This window comes from Geotrypetes seraphini, chromosome 8, assembly GCF_902459505.1.
Source record: "Geotrypetes seraphini chromosome 8, aGeoSer1.1, whole genome shotgun sequence".
In the NCBI taxonomy this organism is placed as follows: domain Eukaryota; kingdom Metazoa; phylum Chordata; class Amphibia; order Gymnophiona; family Dermophiidae; genus Geotrypetes; species Geotrypetes seraphini.
The window spans coordinates 166,675,694-166,689,145 of NC_047091.1; the positions used below are offsets into that span (position 1 = coordinate 166,675,694).

Sequence of the window (13,452 nt, forward strand, 5' to 3'; positions counted from 1 at the left end):
GAATGAGACATTATGACATCACAATCTCAGCTCTGAAATGTTGCTACTCTTTGGATTTCTGGGACCTATGTTGGCCACTGTTGGTAACAGGATACTGGGCTTGATGGACCTTTGGTCTGTCCTAGTACGGCAATTCTTATGTGAGCCAAGTATAAGACAATCAAGCCATTGTGACATCACTGATGAGGCTTGCTCTTAGGCATTGGTGGAATGAGGCATTATGACATCACAGTCTCAGATCTGAAATGTTGCTACTCTTTGGGTTTCTGCCAGGTACTTGGGACCTGGGTTGGCCACTGTTGGAAACAGGATACTGGGCTTGATGGACCTTCAGTTTTTCCAGTATGACAATTGTTATGTTCTTATGTGAGTCAAGAATAGGATAATCACTGATGGCACTGGTGGAATGAGACATTATGACATCACAATCTCAGCTCTGAAATGTTGCTACTCTTTGGATTTCTGGGACCTATGTTGGCCACTGTTGGTAACAGGATACTGGGCTTGATGGGCCTTTGGTCTGTCCTAGTATGGCAATTCTTATGTTTTTAACGGCTGGTGTGAATGCTTGTGCCTAACTGTTATCAGTTACGCGCATAACTGCTAGTTGTCAATAACTTGGGCGCTTAAATGACAGACATGCCCTGACCCACCTTCCCAGCAGATGCATGCTATGGATTTTGCACACTCAGGGCCTGATTCTATAAATTTCGCCTAAATCGGTAGGCACCTAAGGAAATGGCACCGACTGTATCTTTCAGAGATAGGCACCATATATAGAAACGCACTTAGCGGCACCTAACGCGTTAAGCACAGATAGGCATCAAAGACTTAGGTGCTGCTATATTAGGCCAGGGTTTTTCTGGTCCTAAAATACCAGCGCCTAACTCAGTCCATGCCCAAATTCTGCCCCTAATCACTCCTACTTTTCGGGTAGGCGCCAATAGGTTCCTTAGTGGTTACCGGATTTTTGCCTGGAGAAACCCGGACACATGGTTCTGCCTCTAGCCCTGCACCATTCCGCTTCTAGCTCCGCCCCCACAAAGCCTCGTCTTTGTTTTCTGACCTCCAGCCGCGTCTGGAGGATCTCCAAGCATGTGCAGATGCATGTGACATCATCTGTACGTGCTCAGAGGCCCACCAGACGCGGCTGGGAGGTTGGGGCTCTCCAAAACCCTGACAAACTACCAGGTTTTGGAAAGTCCGTCCGGGCACCCAGATTACGGTTACCAGATTTTCCGTTCGACCCCTTGACCTGTCCCCAGGCCAACCCAGTTCCAGCCATCCCTGCCCCATTATGCTCCAGTCCCATAATGTGAGCGTGGCGGCTCTCGCGGAATATGAGTCGTGTAGCAGCATTTTGAATGGATTGAAGGGGTGAGAGACCGATGAGCGGGAGACCTGAGAGAAGTATGTTGCAGTAATCTAAGCGAGAGGTGATGAGAGTGTGGATAAGGGTTTTGGTAGTGTGCGCGGAGCGAAGTTGGATTTTGGTAATCATTAGGCAGAAGCAACAGGTTTTATGCCCTCTTCTATAATACTGATTAGCAGAAAAGTATGTGGCATATCTGAGAGCCTGCACTTTGCTGGTGAGCATGCCCAAGGGAACAGTCGGAGTGAGCACATCATTTATAGAATACTATTCATACATGTTCTACCTGCAAACACCTAGGCATGGGCATTATACCAGCTATAGGGCTGGTATGTGATTGGCCCTTAAGTTTAAGCACAGTTTCCACCACTTTATAAAATAGTTGCATAAGAAAAGTAGCAGAGCCTTGATTCAGTCGGGTTTTCAACAGATCCCTAATGAATATGCATGAGATAGATTTGCATACCTGTCACTTCCATTATATGCAAATCTCTCTCATGCATATTCATTAGGGCTATCCTGAAAACCCGACTGGCCTGGTGGTCCTCCAGGACAGGGTTGGGAACCAATACTATAAGACACCTAAAGTGAGGCTCCTAGATCTTGACACCTAGCTGATCTGAACACCTAACTTAATTTCTTAGGAAGCCTTAATTGGCACCGTTAATTGAAAATTACAATTAAAAACCAGTTACATTGGGAATTAATTAGTTGGTAGGCGCCTAACTTGGTAGGCGCCTATCACTTTGAGGTAGACGTCTACTCCAAGGCACCTACCAGAAAGTAGGCGTGGTTAGGGGCTGATTGTGGGCAGCCCTTGGGTGGGTTTTGACTTGGATGCTCTAGTTTAGGCCAAGAAAACCCTGGCATAGAATGCGTCTAACGTTTCAACGCCTACTGGCGCCTAAACTTGATTCTATTAACGGCGCCTACCTTGTGATTGACACTTGCTCTCCTCAGCGACTCTATGTTAGGTGCCGTTTATATAGAGTTACCAGACATCCGGATTTCCCCGGACATGTCCGGGGTTCCAGAGGGCTTTTCACAACCCGGCACTTTGTTTGTGTTTTGAAAAGCCAACAAATCGCCATCGGGCAGGAGGGCATCCATGCATCTGCAGTCGCCACACAATAATGTCACGCGCACGTGAGTGTGCGTGTGACATCATCATGTCGCATCCACGTATGGGTGGATGCCCTCGTACCCTAGAGCAGGCAGCGCGGGGCTATGGCGAGACTAGGGGCAGGACTGTGGAATAACGGGGCAGGAATGGGTGGAACTGTGTGGGCCTAGAGATGGGTCTAGGGGTCTGGATTTTCTGTTTGGAAAATCTGGTGACCCTATGTTTATAGAATCAGGACCTAGGCACCTACTTTTCTTTATAGAAAGTCTTGAAATAGGCATCTTAGGGGCTGTATTTTAGGGTTCATAGACAAAACCGCCGAAGACAAAGGCACGCGCCGACAACTGAGCGCAAGATGGAAGTGCGCGCCAAAGAAAAAGAGTGTTTTTAGGGGCTCCGACGGAGGTTTTTGTTGGGGAACCCCCCCCCCCCCCACTTTACATAATACAGATCGCAGCGGCGTTGTGGGGTTGCAACCCCCCTCATTATACTGGAAGCTTAACTGTTTCCCTGTTTTTAGGGAAAAAGTGAAATTTTCAGTAAAATGTGGGAGGTTACAACCCCCCAACCCCCCCCAAATGCCTCCACAACACGGCGCGATCTGTATAAAGTAAAGTGGGGGGGGGGGGTTCCCCAACAAACCCCCCGTCGGAACCCTTTAAAACAGTCATTTTCTTCGGCGTGCGGCTCCGCATTGTGCTCAGTTGTCTGCGCGCGCCTTTGTCCTGACACCGTCTTTTAGAGTTATCTCTCTGGGATGTAATTTTATAAATTCATTTTCACATCTATGTGATTTCTTATAAAATACCAACCTGTATAAAAGTATGCACCACAACATGATGGTATGTACTTTGCTGGTAGATGCGTATAGAGGTGGAACATGACAATGCGCATTTAAGAGCTGATAATCAGATCACGGGAGGGAGGCCGGCTAACTTCTAGGGTCGGCAGCAAGCCTGGATATTCAATAATGGGCCATATCTGGTGATTGGCATTGAATATCTGGTTTATTTTTGCTCAGGATTTTTTCAGGATTTCCCCAATGAATATGCATTGAAAGCAGTGCATGCACATAGATCTCATGCATATTCATTGCGGAAATCCTGAAAGCCCAAGTGGATTGCAGCCCTCAAGGACCGGAGCTGCCCATGTGTGGTTTAGGCCAGGGATCTCATAGTCCATCCTTGAGGGCCGCAATCCAGTCGGGTTTTCAGGATTTCCCCAATGAATATGCATTGAAAGCAGTGCATGTACCTAGATCTCATGCATATTCATTGCGGAAATCCTGAAAACCCGACTGGATTGCAGACCTCAAGGACCGGAGTTGCCCATGTGTGGTTTAGGCCAGGGATCTCAAAGTCCCTCCTTGAGGGCCGCAATCCAGTCGGGTTTTCAGGATTTCCCCAATGAATATGCATTGAAAGCAGTGCATGCACATAGATCTCATACATATTCATTGGGGAAATCCTGAAAACCCGACTGGATTGCGGTCCTCAAGGAGGGACTTTGAGACCCCTGCTATAAACATAGCCGGGTATGTCGATATTCAGTACTGGCCACCTAAGTTTATAGCGGCCAAAGATAGACCAGCTATTTATATGGCCTGATTTGGCCACAAAACTTAGCCAGCCGTCACTTTGAAATCTGTGTATAGCTGGCCAGCCACTAAGCAGTAATATTTGGTGACTATCTCCCGCTGAATATTTGCGCTCAGCTGGCTAAGTGCTATGACAGGGTGTTGAAAAGTTCTCAGCCCAACCAACTTCCTAAATTTTGAGCGTTATTTCAGCCATAGTGACATAAATTTTGAGCGTTATACCACTGTGGCTGAATAGAGTATTATCTTATTTCGTTAAGTACCAATTTGCAGAAATGAAATTCTATGTTTTTTTTGACATTCTGATCACTTTTCAGCACCCCCCTCGTAGTGTGAAGACTTTCACTCTGGTAACCAGAGCTGAGATTGTGATGTAGTAGTATTGACACCAGGAAGTATTTTTTCACGGAAAGGGTGGCAGATCACTGGAACAAGCTTCCGGTGCAGGTGGTCGAAGCCACCAGCGTGCTTGACTTCAAGAGTAAATGGGACATTTACGTGGGATCCCTACGAAGGTCGAGTTAAGGAACTGGGTCACTAGCATTTAGACTTAGTAGGGTGGGTCAGTGGAGTGGGCAGACTTGATGGGCTATGGCCGTCATCTTTCTTTCTATGTTTCTATGTCATCATAATGCCTCATTCCACCAATAAGAGCCAACCTCATCAGTGATGTCACAACGGCTTGATTGTCTTATACTTGGCTCACTTTTATTACATATGAAGGGGTGTGGAAAAGTTGATTGGGCTGAGAACTTTTTCAGCACCCCCCTCTTATTTAACTGTTCAAGAGTCGTTCCTGATAAACAGCTTATTTAAAAAACCTCAGAGCTGCAGGCTGAAATAACCCCAGATATTCCATACTGGGGTATGTCTGGCTTCTGACTTTGAACAGCCAGATATCTGTGGCCGCCTGAAAGTAAACTTGTCGCTGGCCGATAAATATTTCCAGAGCCGAGCAGAAAACACAAAAATGTTTCTCCTTTTTTTTTTTTTTACATGAATCTCATATTGTTGCTGCCTCTGTTCATCTGGAAGATGAACTTCTTCTTCAGGAGAATTGTAAACATAAAGGCAGGAGAATGTTTCAGTCTAAGGCTTTAGCACAGCAGATGGTTGATAAAACCTCAGTTCTGACTCTAGAACAAATTAAGAACCAAGGGATCATTAACGACTAATATGTTGATTTTATGTTCAAATCTATTTTATTAAGCAAGTAGAACAGCAATAAAAAACAGTGTATACGATTTCACCCAAGAACCGCAGAGGACTGGACTCTGATGTCCTCCACGATCAAAGCAACACCCCCCCTCACAGAAACCCCCTCCCTCCCCACCCTCCCCACCCACCCAAAGAAACATACAGCTCACAAGCAGGGAACAACCATGACAAATAGATGCACTAAATCAAAGGCGGAGTCTGTTCAGGATTCGGCTACGACTCTCAGGGGACAAAATGTTCAAGTATGGAGTCCAAGTGTTAACAAAGTCTCTGCTCCGTCGACGAGAAGAACAGGCCAAACGGGCCTCCCAGCCCATAAGTTCGTGAAGTCGATTCCTCCAATGCCAAAAGGAAGGGGGTTCCGGAGAGATCCAGCAACATAAAATACATTTCTTCCCTAAAATAAAACATTTACTAAGAAATAATTTTTCAGAAGTGTACATGGACAGGAAAGAAAACTGGGCAAACAACATTGAAAGCACTGAGACCTGTACAGGTGTCCGCACCAGGTCCTGTAAAAAGGAGGCCAGCGCCTTCCAAAAGGCCTGAATCCCCTCACAACTCCAGATACCATGAAAATAAGAATTAACCTCTGATATGTTGATTTTAGTTTCACAGGGTTTGTAGTTTAAACCAATATGTCTCTGTTTTATTTTTACGTTTATTGTTTTGATAGTCTTATTAAAGTGATTATTATCTTGTAACAACTGCAGGCAAGGACTTTCAAACAGTTCAGGACCCGACTAATAAAATTATTAGCTACTAACACTACCAACCAATCGTGCCCCCAGCACCAAGACATTTCCCTATTCTTCGTTCAATTTGAGGCCTCGGTTTCTTACAAAATAGAAACAGAGTTTTAAAAAAAAACAATAAAGTGTTCCTCATCAATTCTGAAGCTCCTTTCTCCCTCGGCTCACCAGCAGGCCTTAGAAAAGTGTTTTTCTTCCAAATTGACTGGCGGTAGTTAAAAACAGCTAGGTCATAGAGAGTGTAGCACTTCAGCTGCTTTCTATCACCTTTAATTCCGAGTTCTCATATCTCCAGCGGGCATGTTTGCCATAATCTATTGAAGCTGAAGCATCAGAAATATTGAAAGACTTGACACAAAATCAATAAGGAGAATTGAAGCTGCAGGACTCAGGGGGCCACTGTTCCAGGACCTTTTATTGAATTGGAGTTCTTCTTCATTGTCTCTCTTTTTCTCGCTTCCCTACAAAATTTGATTTGATTTTTCTCCTTGTTTCTTCTTTTCAAAGCGGCGGCTAGAAAACGAGGGCGATCTTTGAGCCACAGACCCATCTTATTTCTCTTGCCATTTTAATTAGAGGGGAAACCTCTCCTTAACCTCCCCCTCCATTAATTATCCCCTGAAAGATATTGGTTATCAGCAGGGCTGGATTTGTCTCATAAGTATAAATCTTGAATGATATTCGTTATATAGTTAGCCTTATTTTAAATTCTAAGTTTATATATGTAGTACCTGAACTGGTTTGTTCCTTGCTTATTTATTTTAGGTTTCTAAATTTCTTTCTTTTAAATCAATAAAATTTCAGGGGAAAAAAAGGCTGGATTTATAATTACTGTATCCAGAGACAAAGGGATGGAAGGGAGAATTCCCCCCCCCCCTCTGAAAATTGAGTCTCGGGGGATAGAAAGCAGTGGAGGAGATGAGGGCCCCCGTTTGCTATGTCAGTAATATTTCTTTTTACCTTCTACAGTTTTCCGTCTAATTAAGGCCGGTAAAGAAAGTCAGAAATTAATTCATGCTTCTGGAATCTCATTGGCCTATATCAACTATGACATCACACATGATGCCATACACACTCAGATGGCACAGATCAGTTCCCATCGGGGAATTATAGCAGGGAATCCCCTAAAACAACTTGATCAATAATGATTTTATGCTGCATGATGAACGAGCAATCAAATGACATCATCAATGATGCGGCGGCAGAGGGAAGGCCCCGGCGGGGAAGGCAGCGAAGCAGCCTGTTCAGTGCTGCTGCCGCTGCTGTTTCGAACGGAGGCATGCTGGCCTCGCAATGGGAGGGTCGGCGGGGTTCTGCTGTGCGGGATAGGATGGGAGGGAGAGATGGAAAGGTGCTTCACAGGGGGGATGGGATGGCGGGGTCATCGGGTTCTGTTGCACGTGGGGGATAGGAGGGAGAAATAGAAAGGTGTTGCACAGGGGGATGGGTTGGCGGGATCATCGGGGTTCTGCTCCATGTGGGGGATGGGAGGGAGAGATGGAAAAGTGCTGCGCAGGGGGATGGGTTGGCGGGTTTATTGTGGGGGATGGAAGGGAAAGATGGAAAGATATTGCATGGGGGCGAAGAGCTAGCGCAAGCGTAAATTGCATCAATAACCAACAAGGATACTCTGCGCATGCATTTTGATCACTCTTACAGCGATCCGTGGGATCGCTATAGGGTGTGCGTCCGATCAGATCATGTGCATGTAAAATCTGTTGTGAATCGGTCGCTCAGCAAAACTTGGCCAAGAATGATCCAGTTGGCAAAGTGTTGTGAATCAGGGCCAAAGACGTCTCCCTTGCCTTTTGTTGGACTTTCAGTAATGGAGTAATATGATTTCTTGCACTTAACTAGGTCAGGTAACTAGACAAATTGGACTGCATAAAACACAGTCCTATCTTTGTCTGATTTCACTTATCGGGTTAAGGACTCAGTATTGATCCTTAACCATTTAAGGGCCGACCGTCCACACAGACCTGGATATTTAAAGCCAGTGCCCGGACAAGGACAGCAGCCAAATAATGCTCACCACCGCTGGCAAAAATATTTACTCTTATATATTTTAGACTCGCATCACAAAAAACAAATAAAGACCACCAATCTGATCTCACAATCTAAACATATTGCCCTCAAGAGAAGAGCTGGTGACTTCTCTAGAAGCAATACCAATCAGGCTTCAGGCTTCAAAAAATATGCTTCCTTCTCACTGTTCCCTGTCCCAGAGGCCATTTATTTCCGTTATATACTTCTTTGTTGTTCTTGGGTACAATAAAATCTGTCTCCCTTTTCTTGTTTCCCAGTGAGTGTTAAGGCACACCAGGATCCAAGAAGAAGAGGAGATAGTGGATGCCGCGGATGGGCAGACTGGATGGGCCATTTGGCCTATATCTGCTGTCATGTTTCTATAACCATAAAACTCGATGATCTCACAATGCAGGTGTAAAGAGCCTTAGCCTATAGGAAGAGGAGATAGTGGATGCTGCTGATGGGCCATTTAGCCATTATCTGCTGTCATGTTTCTATAACCATAAAGCTCAATGACCTCACAATGCAGGTGTAAAGAGCCTTAGCCTATAGGAAGAGAAGATGCAGATGTTAAGAGCCTTAGCCAATAGGGAGAGGAGATAGTGGATGCTGCTGATGGGCCATTTAGCCATTATCTGCTGTCATGTTTCTATAACCATAAAGCTCAATGACCTCACAATGCAGGTGTAAAGAGCCTTAGCCTATAGGAAGAGGAGATGCAAATGTTAAGAGCCTTAGCCAATAGGGAGAGGAGATAGTGGATGCTGCTGATGGGCAGACTGGATGGCCCATTTGGCCTTTATCTGTTATCATGCTTCTATTTTTTTTCAGTCTTTGGAAGGGCCAAAAAGGATTACTGAGCAAAGGAAAAAAAATCTGTAAAACGCTGCAAATTAAATTGTGGTTGTCTTTTTTGTTTTAAAGGACAAAGCAAAGAACAGCAGACAGGTGTACAAGATGCAGGCAAAGTTTATTTAAAACAAACAGATAGACCACTTTCTACAAAATATGGGACCCAACATTCTGCTTGTTTGTGTTAAATAAACTTGTGCACCTGTGTTCCTTGCTTTGTCCTTGGATTATCGCATTTTCACTACAAATTTGTTGGATTTTATTCTATTTTGTCTTTGTCTTTGTTGTTTTAGAATTTTGGGAAAATCTTGAAAACCTGATTGAATTCCGGCCCTCGAGGACCAGAGTTGCCCATGTCTGGCCTAGATGCATAAAAGTCAGTCGGTATTACCGACTGGATCGCTGTTGGCCGATTCGCTGTCCGATTTCCCAACAGCAATCTATGCACTAACAAGTATGCAAACGCAACCGATTCTATAGCTCGGTGAGTGATTGACACATGCGCAAAGCCCTGACAGAAGTGACAGGGAAAGCAGCCTCCTGTCACTGCTGTTAGGGCTTCTGGTTTTGTTTTGTTTTTTTAACGGCACAGATATTGTGAACGTGTTAAACACAACCTGTCCCATTAAAAAAAAAGCTCCTGCACCAAGCTCTCCCACCCTGTGTCAGCACCCCAAGCCGCCATCCACCCCCTGACCTGCCCACTCCCTCCTGCCACAGAGGAATTCCCTCCCTTCCCCTACCCTCCCAAAAAGGCAGAAGGGATGCCTGCTCCCTCCTGCCATGAATAAACTCCCTCCCTTGCCCGAAAAAAAAAGGCAGGAGGGATTCCTTCTCCCTCCTGCCATGAAGGCCCCTCTGCCCCATGCCTCTTAAAAGTTGGGAGAAGGAGGTACTAAGAACACCTCCTGCTCCTCCTTCCAACTACAATACAGGGGCCTGTGGCGTCTAAGCCAATCAGGACCTTAGACCCCTCCCCACACATCACATGATGCACCAGGGAGGGGCCTAAGAATCTGTGTCATAGTCGGAGAGAAGGAGCAGGAGGTGTTCTCAGTACCTCCTGCTCCCAATTTTTAAGAGGAATGGGTCGGGGGGCCTGGAGAAGAAGGGAATGCTTTTGTGGTAGGAAGGAGTGGGCATCCCTCCTGCCTTTTTCTTGGATGTGGGGGAGGGAGTTCCTTCGTAGCAGGAGGAAGTGGGCATCCCTCCTGCCATTTGTTTTAGGTTTGGGGGGGGAGTGTGCCACATTGGTCGGGGGTCGTGGTGCCATGTTTGTCAGGGTCATTGGGGAAGGCCGTCTGGGATTTTTTCATTTTTTTTTATGGGATAGATATTTTGCATGTGTAATACATACAAAATATCTGTGCCATTGGAAAAAAAAAAAAAGAAAAACAAACAACCAGACAGACCAGTCGGTAACACTGTTACCGACAGGTCTAGAGCAATTGGGTTTTTCGATCGGTAAAACCCCATGCTAAATAGCCAAGCGATGTTAGTGCATTAATCATGTGGCTATTTTGCATGAGGTTTTACTAATTTGCATGGGTTGGACCGGATCGGAAAATGGGTGACTGAGGGGAAAAACACGTGGTAAGCAGTTTTGTGCATCGGGGAATCCGATCCGATCTATCGCTAAACTGGCCAATCCGGTTTAGCGACGATCGGGACATGATCGGTAAGTTTTGTGCATCCCCCAGAATGACTTGAAAATTAGCTGCTCATTAGTGAATTGTCATGTGAGAAATAAATGGATTTTGATTCTTGTACAGCATGACATGAACACTTCCAAGACGTTAAGTTCCATAGATAATTCAGTGACTTCATTTAAGAGAGAGCCATCTATTGATCCAGAGGTTCTTATATTCCTGTTGCAGAAGAAATTAGCAAATAAACAAAGAGCAAAAGCGTGGAGTTCTTCCAGCAGTGCCAACTGCTGACAGGACTCTTCTTACAAGCTCCTTCCTTCAAAAATAAATTTAATACATCTCTCCAGAACCAGCTGATTTCTATTCATAATGTCAGTCAAATAAAGAATGATGCACGGACAATGATTCATCCCTATCTCTTCACCATCCCCGCAAATTCATTCCCGTCCTCTTGCTGTCCCTGCAGCGAAGCACATTTTTCATCCCCATCCGCACATCTCCCCGCTCAAAGCAGAAAGATGATTTTATGCAATTTTATGGGCCTAAGGCATTGCAAACATTTTAAGCCTATAATGGGGTGGGGGGGGAGTTATTTTAATTTTTTTTAAAGTACAACTTGTGAGGCATGCTGGGCTCTGCATTGTTCAAAGAAAGCCAAACATCAGCTTGAATACCAGTGATATTTTAGTCTAGACAATAATTTTAGTTATAATTATTCATGTTCAAAACATATCAAGATCAGCCTTCAGAATATCACACACACATAACTTAGTGCTTTTTATCCACTGTGAAAGCAAACCAATAGCACATGGCTTAGTGCTTTTCTCAGTGTGAAGGCAAACCAAACAACACAGATGATGTCCATTTCCGAGCAACAAAAAGCCAGCAAGTAAAGAAAAAAAAATCCCTTAAGAGCAGGGTAACTCTATCAAATTGGCTTCGTGGGGAAGATTAGTCTGACAGTTGTGTTCTGGAGTAGCTATAATCTCCCACATTCTTTTCTAGTATTACTGCAATACAAGGAATTGCAGTAGTCTCTGTAAGGGAGCAGGACCGCTTGCAATACTGTCCTGAAGCTAGACTGACTCAGAGCAGATCTAAATGCTCTTAATTGTCTTAGTCTGAAGAACAATTTTTCTAACCAAGGAATTAATTTGGTCAGCAAAGGTAAGGTATGAGTCTGTAATTACACCCAATTCCTTTGATATATTTTTCCAGTTGCCCATATCAATTCTGTACTAGGCAAGGAGTTATAGTTTCCAAGCCAGAGGACCTCAGTTTTCAGTTTGTTGAGTTTGAGAAAGTTTTTCTTTGTCCAGACATTGAGGTCTTCAACAACCCTTCCTATATATTGGGTGGTGGCCTCAAAGGTGTCCTTCATTGGACACGTTCGTCCTTCATTGGACACAACATAAAAATATCATCTGCATAGGAGAATATGTGGATTTGTGGAGGTGAGAATTTTCTTTCTAATGCTCTGAGGTATATATTATAAAGGAATGAGATAATGGTGAGCCTTGTGGCATACCACAAAAGAACTTAAGAATTGCCGCTACTGGGTCAGACCAGTGGTCCATCGTACCCAGCAGTCCACTCCCACAGCGGCCCTTAGGTCAAAGACCAGTGCCCTAACTGAGTCTAGCCTTACCTGCATATGTTCTGGTTCAGCAGGAACTTGTCTAACTTTGTCTTGAATCCCTGGAGGGTGTTTTCCCCTATAACAGCCTCCAGAAGAGTGTTCCAGATTTCTACCACTCTAGGTGAAGAAAAACTTCCTTACGTTTGTATCCCCTTTTAACTTTAGAGAGTGCCCTCTCGTTCGCCTTACCTTAGAGAGGATGAACAACTGTCTTTATCTACTAAGTCTATTCCCTTCAGTATCTTGAATATTTCGATTATGTCCCCTCTCAGTCTCCTCTTTTCAAGGGAGAAGAGGCCCAGTTTCTCTAATTTCTCGCTGTACGGCAACTCCTCCAGCCCCTTAACCATTTTAGTCACTCTTCTCTGGACCCTTTCGAGTCGTACGGTGTCTTTCCAGGCTGTGGTGTAGCGAGGGTGGGAGGCACCTGGGGTGACTGCACCCCTTCGCCCACTTTTCTACCCCTTCCCCCACTCCTCTGCCACGCACACTCCCCTTCCCCCGTACCTGTTTGGTTTCCCCAGCGCAAGCAGCATCTCTAACTTGCTGCCTGCGCCAGCATCGGCTCTACCTCTGATGTCACTTCCTAGTCGCGGGACTCAGAAGTAGCATGCAGAGAGGAGCGTTGAGGCCGGCGCGAGCAGCAGGTCAGAGCTGCCGCTCACCGGCAAAGAGCTAGAGGTATGGTGGTGGTGAATCAAAGGCAATGCGCGCAGCGGGGAGGAGTGGGAAGGAGCGGGGGAGGAGAGGAGGAGAGATGCCGGTGCCCCCACCAAGACAGCCCCCAGGGCGATCCGTTTCCCCCTTACTATGCCACTGCATACTTGTTTTATGCTAGACATTTTAGAAGCATAAATGCTTTTTTCCTAAGCTGTTTGAGTTCGATATTAGAGAATGACATGATGACAAAATTCATCACCGTTCCCGTCCCCGCGGATAACCGCGGGAAACCATCTTCATGTCATTCTTTAAAGAGAGAGGGAAGAATCAGAGTATGAATGGCCACAACCACTGACCCACAAGCTTTGCTTTGAAGAATGCCTGTGTAGAAGGATTGAGGTTGAAACAGACACTACAGAATGACAGTCTCTGGTATCCAGAATAGATATTGTGATGTCATAATGCCTCATTCCACCAGTGCCTAAGAGCCAATCACATCAGTGATGTCACAATGGCTTCATTATCCTTGGCTCACATAAGAATCAGAGTATGAATGGCCACA

The 13,452-nt window shown here is 45.2% G+C and overlaps 1 long non-coding RNA gene across 3 annotated transcripts in view; it reads left to right on the forward strand.

Annotated features, from left to right (window-relative positions):
- The window catches only part of LOC117364501, a 189,452-nt gene that overhangs the window by 93,497 nt on the left and 82,503 nt on the right, over nucleotides 1–13,452 (forward strand). The window contains exon 1 of one of the 3 annotated variants that reach the window (XR_004540263.1): nucleotides 9,284–9,426. The exons of the other annotated variants lie outside the window; for them this stretch is intronic. This is a non-coding gene — a long non-coding RNA (uncharacterized LOC117364501). Of the gene's footprint in view, nucleotides 1–9,283; nucleotides 9,427–13,452 lie in introns of those variants that run through there. 3 annotated transcript variants of the gene reach the window in all.